This window comes from Xiphophorus hellerii, chromosome 2, assembly GCF_003331165.1.
Source record: "Xiphophorus hellerii strain 12219 chromosome 2, Xiphophorus_hellerii-4.1, whole genome shotgun sequence".
Classification (NCBI taxonomy): domain Eukaryota; kingdom Metazoa; phylum Chordata; class Actinopteri; order Cyprinodontiformes; family Poeciliidae; genus Xiphophorus; species Xiphophorus hellerii.
In genome coordinates, this window is record NC_045673.1 from 4616795 (window position 1) to 4629052 (window position 12258).

Consider the following 12258-nt stretch of genomic DNA (forward strand, 5'->3'; position numbering starts at 1 on the left):
GAGATTAAGGTATTTTGCAAGAGAGAATGTGCAAACAAAAAAACAATTTATGGTGATTCAGGTCAGTTTTTTAGTGAAAGATGCTTAAGTTAAAATTTATTTTTCTGGCCATTTTCAGCAACATGTTCCGGGTTAGTGTTGATTTATCCATCCATCCATCCATCCATCCATCCATCCATCCATCCATCTTCTTCCGCTTATCCGAGGTCGGGTCGCGGGGGTAGCAGCTTCAGAAGGGAGGCCCAGACTTCCCTCTCCCCAGCCACTTCTTCTAGCTCCTCCGGGGGAATCCCGAGGCGTTCCCAGGCCAGCCGAGAGACATAGTCCCTCCAGCGTGTCCTGGGTCTTCCCCGGGGCCTCCTCCCGGTGGGACGTGCCCGGAACACCTCACCAGGGAGGCGTCCAGGAGGCATCCTGACCAGATGCCCGAGCCACCTCAACTGGCTCCTCTCGATGTGAAGGAGCAGCGGCTCTACTCTGAGTCCCTCCCGGATGACTGAGCTTCTCACCCTATCTCTAAGGGAGAGCCCAGACACCCTACGGAGAAAACCCATTTCGGCCGCTTGTATCCGCGATCTCGTTCTTTCGGTCATGACCCAAAGCTCATGACCATAGATGAGGGTGGGAACGTAGATCGACCGGTAAATCGAGAGCTTCGCTTTTTGGCTCAGCTCTCTCTTCACCACGACGGACCGGTACAGCGCCCGCTTGACAGCAGACGCTGCGCCAATCCGCCTGTCGATCTCCCGCTCCCTTCTTCCCCCATTCGTGAACAAGATCCCGAGATACTTAAACTCCTCCACTTGGGGCAGGACACCCCCCCTGACCCGGAGAAGGCACTCTACCCTTTTCCGGCTCAAGACCATGGCCTCGGATTTGGAGGCACTGATCCCCATCCCGGCCGCTTCACACTCGGCTGCGAACCGCTCCAGCGAGAGCTACAGATCATGACCTGATGAAGCCAAAAGGACCACATCGTCTGCGAAAAGCAGAGATGAGATCCTAAGGCCACCAAATCGGATCCCCTCAACACCTTGGCTGCGCCTAGAAATTCTGTCCATGAAAGTGATGAACAGAATCGGTGACAAAGGGCAGCCCTGGCGGAGTCCAACTCTCACCGGAAACGAGCCCGACTTACTGCCGGCAATGCGGACCAGACTCTGACACCGGTCATACAGGGACCTGACAGCCCGTATCAAAGGGCCCGGTACCCCATACTCCCGGAGAACCCCCCACAGGGCTCCCCGAGGGACACGGTTGAACGCCTTCTCCAAGTCCACAAAACACATGTAGACTGGTTGGGCGAACTGTTGATTTATGCCACTCTTTTTCAGTGTTTTCTCTTTTTTTTGTCATATTTTTGCGCCACTGACATCAAATCCCAATAAAAACCAGAGAGCAGCGAAAAATTATAATCAAGTAAGTTTAGCACTACCTTACTCAGGAGAAAGTAAAAACATGTTTGGTAAAAAGTCAACTAAAGAACTGAGTAACTGATCAAATTATCATTTAATATTAAAAAATTACATCATCAGATGGACCAAAATATAAAGTTAAGTGGAATTTTTGGTATTTTATGGACAAAATTCATCTGAGTAACAGAAAAATAGCAAAATCAGGCTAAAAATATGTTTTAAATTCAGTTTTTTTCAAGAAAAAACTAATGAAACTTTAATAAAAGCTGCAGGTGTGTGTCTGTGTCTGGCGAACGTTTGGTTAAAACATGTTTGTTTATAATTCAGTGGGCAGAAAATCCAGACATTTTACTCAATAGTAAAAAATACTCCATAGTAAAGTACCTTTTTAGTCGTATTTTTACTGAAGTAAAAATGAAAAGAACAGCGTAGTAAAAATACTCCTAAAAGTTCTTTTTTTCAAAAAAGTTACTCAAGTAAATGTAATTGAGTAAATTACTAGCCGACTCTGATAAAAACCCATTAAAGTTTTGTGGCTTTGACCCGTTTTTAGCACCTGGCCGCGCGCTCTGTTTTATTCTCTCCTTCATGTCTTCACCAACAAACTGAGGCCTTTCTCCCGCCCTCTGCCCTCCTGTCCGGTCTCTCCGGCCCAGCCATGTATGACAGATATGGTTGATTGTGAGCAGATCATTGAGGTGAATGGATTCAGTGGAACCTCCTATTCAGTTCATAGTCGAAGCTTTCAAAGGAGCCCTGATATGGAAAAAATTGGGAAATCCTCCTGGCTGCTCCTTTATACTGCGGCTGTGTGTGAGCTGCTGACTTTAGTCCATCTGAAATGATCAAGTAAAGCTGAAGTAGGAAGTAGCATGAATGTCCCTCCTGGTGGGCACCATGACCGTAATCTGTTGGGTCCATGCACGCTCGCTGGGGGTTCAAACATCTGAAAACAGGAAATGAAAATGTCCTTTTGACTCTTTCTTCAATGATAATGAAGTTTGTAGCATCAGTGCTGATTTTCTCCAAAGACTGTCGGCCTCCTTGTAATATGAAAAGTGTTCAGTTTTCTATGAATGGAGATTTAAATGAGTCATTGGAGAGATTTGAATATCGTCTGTAAAGTTCTGCCCTCAGCTGTCAGTGTTGGAAACTGTCACAGTGGGACTCCATGTCGACTTTATGTTTGGCACTTTCAAACATGATGTCAGGAGGATCTTGACATGTTGTTGTTTACATCTGGGAATTTCTACGCTGGAGGGTAGAAAAAGACGATTCTTTTACTTGTTATCCATAGCCACGTTGAAAACCGGAGATGCAGTAATAATCCAGGTACTAATACCGCAGTATTAATACCTGGAGACCATACGTGCTGGAACTCAGCCTGGGTTACTAGGTAACGGGCAGAATTCCACTGGGGTTACTAGGTAACGGGCAGAGTTCCGCTGGGGTTGTTGCTAGGTAACAACACAGTGCCCATTGAATGCAATGGGAGGTTTTTGAAACGGCTAATTTTCCAGACACCAAAAAACATTAACTTATTGCCAAAAAACGGTTTGGTGAGCTTTCTTTAAGCGCTTTAGCTGTTTTTAGAAGCAGTAAAAACTAAAATGGAAGAATAAAAATGTGCAAACTGTGAATTTTTTATATTAAATCCCCTTTAAAATATAGAAGATAGGGCACGCCGTGGTGATGTAGTGGTTAGAGCGACCCGCATTTGGAGGCCTTGAGTCCTCGACGCTGCCGTCGCGGGTTCGACTCCCGGACCCGACGACATTTGCCGCATGTCTTCCCCCCTCTCCTTCCCCGTTTCCTGTCAGCCTACTATCATATAAGGGACACTAGAGCCCACAAAAGACCCCCTGTAGGGGTAAAAAAAAAAAATATATATATATATAGAAGATAGCCATAAAAAGTACAGATGCCTGATCTATGTCTGTGAGGTTTGAATAAAATGAGAAATATTACGTAAAAGGTTTACCAAACTGGGTATTGGCCCCAACATTAAAAACAGACATTATTACACCAGATTTAGTTGAGTTTATGTCCCGTCCACGTGAATCGGTCTCCTCTACACCGAATCACAGGAGTCAAACGGCTCTCGGACAGTTGAATTTCCCTCGTTCTCGTTTCTTCATCCTCCTGAGAACGGTGACAGAAGCAGATGCCGGCGATCTGACGGATAGATTTCTGTTTCCCACAGCGGAGCTCCTGCCTGTCAGACTATATGAGCACCAGATCCCTGGCTGGGTTGGATCTGACTGGATTAGCTGTTTCCTGCCCAGACACAATAGAGTACAGCAGGAACCCAGATCAAACCCCACACACGCAGCTACATGTGCAAGGCCGTGCATATCATAACATGTGCATGTGCGCATTGGTGTGTGCGCACATCGGGAGCAAAGAGCCGGGCTAAAGGGCCGAAAGCCAACAAAGAACAAGGAGAGGGAAGCAGCAGGAAGCTGACTAGTCACTTTATCCGCCCCGCGCTCTCCGTGCTCGTGCAGACAGCAGGATCAAGAGGCAGAGATGAAGTTAAAATCAAAGGTTGCAGCTTGGGTTTAATCCAGAGCGAGAGAGGCAAGGGGGAGAGGGCAGGAGGTCGGTTCAGGTTTAAAGAGAAGCAAAATAAGAGAAGCGATAATTTTCAATACTTAGATTAGATAGCCTGTCTCCTTCCAAGTCCTTGCATTTCAGACGGACAAAATACCATCTTAAGACTTTTTTAAAGTATCAAATTAACAAATGTATCAAGTGGAGGCACATCAATTCATCAGTTATTTTTTCAGCTAACAGATCTCTGCACACTGCAAAAACTCAAATTCTTACCAAGTATTTTGGGTCAGGTTTCTACTGCAAATACCTTATTACACTTAAAATGAGACAAAATTAAAAAGTAACCTTTTGTCAAATATATAGCAACTTGTTTTAAGTCAATAATTCCTTAATATTGATGAAAAAGTGCTAGTTCCTCTGGCAGATAACTCTTTCCACAAGTACAATAGTCTGCCAGTGAACTTTTTCATCAGTGTTAATGAATCATATACTTAAAACAAGTTTAGTTTTGTCTTGTTTTAAATAGTTACTTTAAATTGTAGAGTAACTGAAAAGTTACTTGTAAGTCAGTTAAGATATTTGCGATGGAAACTAGACCAAAAACTCTTGGCAAGATTTTTGGAACCTTCTCAAGGCCAAACTTACCAACTTTCACTGTAAATGTCGAGTTTCATTGAGATCCAGACTGTTTGCTGAAGAAAATGGGGTTGGAACAATTAATCGTGATTAATTGATTAATTGTCAGCTAATTTAGTAATCAAATAATCGTTAACATGCAGACTCTAAAACACGACATTTCTGAAAGAACACTCTCAGAGGTTTTAGCTAAACCTGATTCAAATTCTCTAAAAAAATTTAATATATATATTAATCACCTTTTATGGTCCAATTGTTAATCAGTTAATCCAAAAACTACAGTGACTTGATGTCAAGCAGAAAGGGCTGAGCTTTTCACATGTTGATGTTACAAGTTTTTATTTAACTGCAGATGCATCTTTTGCTACGAATGATCAAACATTCAATAAATGAATGCTGTTGTTGCATCTTAGTCTATAAAATTATTATTTTCTTATTTCAAACATGAATTTAGTTATTTGCATTTTCTTATGTATTTCTAATATTGTATAGAAAAGGCTTCAGTGCTTAAATGAAAAATCTGCAGAATGTGTCTGTTTTTAATCCAGTTAATCATCAAAATAATCAATAGAATCAATTACTGAAATAACTGTTAGTTGCAGCAATAGAAGAAAACCTGGATCACTCTTTGCTTCATGGATAGACTCATCTTTATCCTAATAAATAATCTTTTTTATTTTTGGTCTGGTTTTTAGTGCTAATGTCTTGGTACACTTGAAAAAAGACAAATTTAACTCACAAGTAACGTTTTCATTGAGATATTGAATCTTGTTTGAAGTCAATAATTCCTGAATATTGATGAAACAGTTCTAGTTCCTCTGGCAGATTATTCCACTTCCAACGTGGGAAAAATGTCTTTTTATAAGTGAAATAATCTGCCAGTACAACTAGCACTTTTTCATCAATATTAAGATATTATTTACTTAAAACCAGCTCCTGTCTTGCTGAAAAGTGACTTGAAAAATATCTTGTTATGAGTGAATTTATCTACAGATGGAACTAGAGCTTTTAGATTTTTCCCTCGTCTTGAATTAAATGGCTAAACTGGCTCACCACTCCCCAGGGAAAACATTTTCCAACTTCTTTATTATTTGCTATCATTTTTAACAATACTGAAAAAAAATCAAAGTAATATAAATAAAATAGTGATGGGACTTGATTAAACTTAATTAATGAAGTTAATTGCAGGGTATGTGATTAATTAATCAATTTAATCATCAAGGTAAGCAAAATGTTAAATTCAAAAACTCTGTGCTGCTAAAATATTGAATAAAAATATATTTATTGTTTTTAATCTGATATTTTGGTTCTTCAACCATCAGATTTGTGCAAAGTTCTGCTCTGTCCACTCAGGAACCTCTGATTATTTGTGGATCTTTATAAATGTGGGTTGTCAGCGTCTGTGCTGGAGCTACATGTTTAACATTGAGATGCTAATTTAGGCTTGAATATCTTCACTGATAGGCTAACTCCTTTTAGCACAGCTTGAACACAGTCCAAGCTTTTTCCAGCATCAAATCAGATCGATTTGTGAAGCAGAAATTAGTCTCAAGTGGAAGAAAAACTTATTTGTCGTCCGTCGTCGTCATTTGTGAATTGTACAATTGTGCGTCAGATTTACGGATGTACCAGAAACTCGTGAATACAAAAGTTCCGCCCATAATCCTTGTTTATACAAAAAAAATAAATGAATAAAAAATGCGATTGATTGCCTTAAAAGCTATTGTAACTAATTAATCGAAATAAACATGTTAAAGTCCTGTTGGTTTTAAGACTTACATACATTGAAGACACTTTTTTCTTGAGATTTGTCTATTTTTATGAGTTCTGTTTTTATGATACAAACCCTTTAAACTGCCTTGTTGCTGAAATCAAATGAACTTGACTGATTTATTTCACATTTATACGTTATGGTAAGAGAGCTAGAGGGACTTTAACGGGGGAACTGCTTGGCCATTTCACACACTACCAATATACAGTACAGACATTGAATTCAATGAGAAGGTGTGTCCAAACTTTTGGTCTGAACTGTATGTGCAAAATTTTATGAGTTTTTGTTTATGTTTAGGTGCCTGAAATGAAATTAATTTGACAGGAGGATAATTCAAAGTGCTTAAAATTTTGCAGGTTTGTTATGAATGCAGATTTTGAGCTTTAATCTTCAGGGTAGAACATCTGCAGGAGGACCAGTTCTCCTGGTTCTGACTCATTTGGGTCCTCACAGGTGGACAGAGAGGTGCCTGATTCTAAGGTTACATATTTTTCAGGCTTTTGTTCCTCCGTTGGGGATTTGAACCCCAGACGCCTCCCATCCTAATCTCCGTCCGGTTGGTGTCTCTGACTCACTGTTTCTCTGAAGATTATCACCTCACATTAAATGTTTTGCATCTATTTAGATGTTGTTGTTTTTTTGCTGTTTTTTTTTTTTTTTTTTTCTTTTTCTCCGAAGAGTTTTTGCGGCGCTAGTGGCTCGTATTTTTTGTACAGTAGGCAGACAGGAAGGAGGGTGAGGAGAGGGGGGAAGACATGCGGTAAAGGTCGTCAGGACCGGGAGTCGAACCCGCGACGTCCGCGTCGAGGACTAAGGCCTCCAAACGTGGGGCGTGCTAAGCCCCTGCGCCACCACAGCACGCCCCGTTTTTTTGCTGTTTTAATATAAATTTTTAGAAGGGTTGAAAGTTTATTTCAGCCGCAGGATTTTGGGGCTGTGAAAGACTTTCTGAGTCAGAGCAGGTTTTTATTTGTTCTTTGTCTAACTGCTGCGTCACGCTGTGTGGAAATGCCATCACAGAAGTGATCTAACGTGTGGAAAAACGGCTCCAGAATCCCTCAGTTGGCTGATCCGTGTGAGAACGCTTGTCCCTCAGCGTATGCATATATAAGCCTACCAAACACTTTCAATTACAACACTGTTCCTGTTCCTTCTCTCACACACAGGCGCCCTGAAAAGGCAGAGTCCCTTTTTCCCTGTTATGCAAATAACAGCAGCGTTAAAACGATTTGAGTGAGAATTAAACGTGAATTAAATGAGGCTTGGGTCTTTTCTCTCCTTTCTGTCTGAATAGGGCAAAGTCCCGTCACCATGGGAGATCCCCACGCCGCCGCAATGCCTGTTATGGGATTGACAAGACGAGAAGTGACATAAATACCATGGCCAGCGTTCAATCCAATTATGTGGCGTGGCCCGCCTCAATACCTGCTGGCCACGCAGCGCTGCGCTGGCGTCCTTGCATTCAGAAATGAGACGAGCTGCATTCATCTCCACGCCTCGCACTAACCTTGGGCTCCTAACCTCAGTGAGATCTGAGTCTGCCTCCCATCCTACACTCAGCCCATCAGCCCGGCTTAATACGGGCCTTTGGACAAGGTGCTTTAACACCCCTCCCCAGAGTAAATCACAATCCGCTCTGAAATCCCCAAAGGGCCACAAACAACTTTTTATATAATAATATGCAGGCAACTCTGCAACAGGAAGCATTCTTTTAAACAGGAATAGTTAAAAAAAACAAAACATCAATAAAGACTGTTGCAGAGTTGACACTTTAAAACAAATTACATAAAGAGGAAGAGGCCAGAAATGTTATGAAAATCCAGTTAAATTGGTCCTGACTGCTGTGGAGATATTTACCTGAGAGGTTTTATTTAAAGTTTTATTGTGAGTCATGTTTGGTTTCCTAATGAAGCTGCAGGCATCAGAAATAATTCTGTCTGAAATAAATCATTTAATGGCCAAATACAACTCAAACATTTTAGCACATAAAGATCTGAAAACTCCATGGATGGATGGATGATGGATGGATGAATGAATGAATGAATGAATGAATGAATGAATGAATGAATGAATGAATGAAGGATAGATAGATGGATGGATGGATGGTTGGTTGGTTGGTTGGTTGGTTGGTTGGATGGATGGATGGATGGATGGATGGATGGATGGATGATGGTTGGTTGGATGGATGGATGGATGGATGGTTGGTTGGTTGGTTGGTTGGTTGGTTGGTTGGTTGGTTGGTTGGTTGGTTGGTTGGTTGGATGGATGGATTGATGGATTGAAGAATGATTGGATGGATGGATGGATGGATGGATGGTTGGTTGGATGAATTTATGCATAGTTGGATGGATTGAAGGTTGGTTGGTTAATTGGTTAATTGGTTGATGGTTGGATTTCTCCAGAACCAGTTAGACGCTCTGTCACATAGATGTTGCCAAGCTAACCTCTAACCTTTGACCTCTGGTTCCTGTTTCTGCTTGCTGTTGGTTCTGGAGTCCCAGGTCTGTGAAACGACCTAGTCCGTCTTTGCTTCCCCTCTCCTCTGACAACCCAGAGATCTAAACTGGGCCTGACAACCGCATCCCCCCAGTTCCCTTGGTTCCTCCCGGCTCCCCTGGTTCTGGGCTTGGCTTGTGTTCGGACCCATTTTAACCACAGGCATTTACAAGCTTCCCTCTAACCAACCTGCCAGGTGCTTTAAGCCTCCTGCTGCAGGCCGCAGAACGTCATGAGCCTCCAATAAGATTAGCGCAGAATGGGCCATGAATGGTATAATGGAGGAGCACATAAAGGGAGAGACTGTTAGCACAGCGATGTGCCGCTCTGAGCTCCCATGACCAATCTCCAGCTAATGAGCATTCAGCGAGCGTGCTCTGTGTCACCGGAGTCCTGAGGCTGCGATGGGGACACCGAGACGAGCCATTTCTCATATTTGTCAGCGACACGGGCTAATCGCTTCGGTCAAGTTTTACTTTTATTGTATGGATTCAAAACGCCGAGGACGTTCTCACACTCTGGCTCTGCTTGATGAAAATTCATGGGGCGCCACGCTGCCGACAGAGCATTTCATCCTGAGCAGCTCATTCTGGAGGCCAGAGTGAAAATACGCTAACTTTCCATTTACACTCAATAGAATCATTCAAAAAAAATTAGCACTTAAAGATATTAAAACTCCAACTTTGTAAATGGATAAACTGACATTTATAAATTAATTCCTTCGAGGTGAATATTTACTGAGATGATTTTGATGGAAAGATTAGAGAATCAAGTTCATCAAGACAACAGAAAAATGGATGGTTGGAGGGTTGGGAGGATGGATGGATGGATGGATGGATAGATGGATGGATGGATGAGTGGATGGATGGATGGTTTGTTGGTTGGATGGATGGACGGATGGTTTGTTGGTTGGATGGATGGATGGATGGTTTGTTGGTTGGATGGATGGATGGATGGTTTGTTGGTTGGATGGATGGACGGATGGTTTGTTGGTTGGATGGATGGATGGTTTGTTGGTTGGATGGATGGATGGTTTGTTGGTTGGATGGATGGATGGATGGATGGATGGATGGTTTGTTGGTTGGATGGTTTGTTGGATGGATGGATGAATGGATGGATGGATGGTTTGTTGGTTGGATGGATGGATGGATGGTTTGTTGGATGGATGGATGGATGGATGGATGAATGGATGGACGGATGGGTGGATGGATGGATGAATGGATGGATGGAGCATATTGGTGAAACAAATCCCGATTTTCCAGAAATGGACTTCAAAAACCAAAACCAGATCAAATCGAATCATCGCTTCAGCCGTTTGCATTAAGACCCATAAAGCCCATCGACCTTCAGAAGGCGAGTGGACATGGCAGAGAACAACCTCAACGGGATAGCTAAGCAAGTACACACACACACACCCCTACACACACACACACACACATTCAGCGTAAGCTGCTTTCCGTCTGCCTGCACAGAATGAGCCGATGTTTAATAGAAAGTTAATATGACTTTAATGCTGGTCGCTGCACTGCAGCACTGAAAGGCCGCGCTAATCCGCTCCGTTCCACCGACTTTCAGACCCTCACAGACCCTCACTATTACTCACCATTACACAGATGAAAATAAGTTCAGTTATTTAAATAAAATATCACCACATGTACCTTAATTCAGGACAGGTCATGGAAAATCATGCATCTCACAATGTTAGCATCTCCTTTTAAAAAGAAGCACTGAAATTTAAATATATTTTCTGCGATTCCAGTCCTGCAGCTTTTTACTTTTTTCTTTTTCAACACACCTGAATCACACGAGTAGTTAATGACAAAATCTTTGCAGAAATGGCTGGCCATTAGATTTTTACTACAAAAACTGCAATAACTGAAGAAAACACATGCAGAAGTTGAAATATGAAGAGATTTTTTTTAGTTTGTGTTTAGTTTTATTTATTTCCAGGAGCAGACCAAGTGGTGACCTCTCTAAATTCACCTGTTAAACTGAAAAACCAAATTTCTTCTTTTAATGACTAGTCGCTAGCTGCAGGTGCAGAGTCAACCCAAAAGTGTATTTTTGGAGTAAGCAAAGGCAGGCGGCCATATTTTTACTGAAGCAACAGTCTACGCTGAAATCAAACTAAAATAAACAAAAGTAAACTAACTTAAACTAAACCAAAACACAAAATAACATTTCTTGCAATCATTGAGGTCGAAGATAATAATACGATTGTAATAATACGATTACAATTTTTTTAAAATGAATTTTAACTATTGATCTTTTAATAGAAAAAGTTAGAAAAAAATTCAAATATCACCACCATTACTTTGCACCATAATGGCAGTGAAATTAAATAAAAAGTGTTTTAATGGAAATGTATGGAGCACTTTTTGCCTCACAAGTCAGTGTTGCTGCTAACCTTTGACTATAATGTTTTAAAAACCTAAAAAAAATCATAACATTTTTGGTTCTGAGAAAGATTAAATGTTTTATTCAAGCAGAAAAACGATTCATAAATGCTCTTTTAAAAGCAGATTTTTATGTACATTTTCCCCACGATGATGCAAAATGCAAAGAGATGAAAGAGTTTCGACTCTGAATACTGAAAAAACTGAAAACAAAGAATTCCTGGTAAACTTCAGACAAAAACAATCACTGCAGTGGACAACTTTCTAAAAGCCATTTTCTTGTGTTTCTTGTGAATTTTTATGTTATAAATGCACACAGACCGTTCAAGTGGACAATAGTGCATCATACAATACACTGCCAACTACAGGCCATTCACTGCAAGTGCAAGAAAATTTTTTTGCTAAATCCAATATGGCCGACAGATGGAAAACCAACTCAGGAATATCCAGTCCCTCCTTCTTCTGTAGAGGACTCTTACAGGTAACCCCTACAGATTAAACTACTGATACATTTTACAAATAACAACTTTGTATTTGGAGAAAATTACAACTAATCACCTACAAAAAATAATCCTTTTTTAATGTCTTAAGAAAAGCAAACACACTGGATAAAAAATCCTGCCATAAAGGATCATAATTCATGCATGAAGGCGTTAATTTCTGTGAGCCAAGAAGTTTTCATTGACAGAGTGAACATGAAATGGTTAAAGACGATAAAAAGTAAAACTTTAATGCAGTGGTGTTCATAAGAAATGGAAACACTTTGCAAATAACAGCAGCAATGTAAACATTTATTGCAATTTTTAATGCAAAATTCAAGGGTAAAAGACACTGGATGCTGAAAAACTGTAAACAAAGATTCAACTAATCCCCAAATATAACAAAGAAAATAATCAGGAATAAATTTCTCCCTTCATGTCGGAGGATTTTTCTGCTCCTTTGTGACATAAATGCGTCTGTTTGTTCAGATTCAGAGAGTTAACAGGAG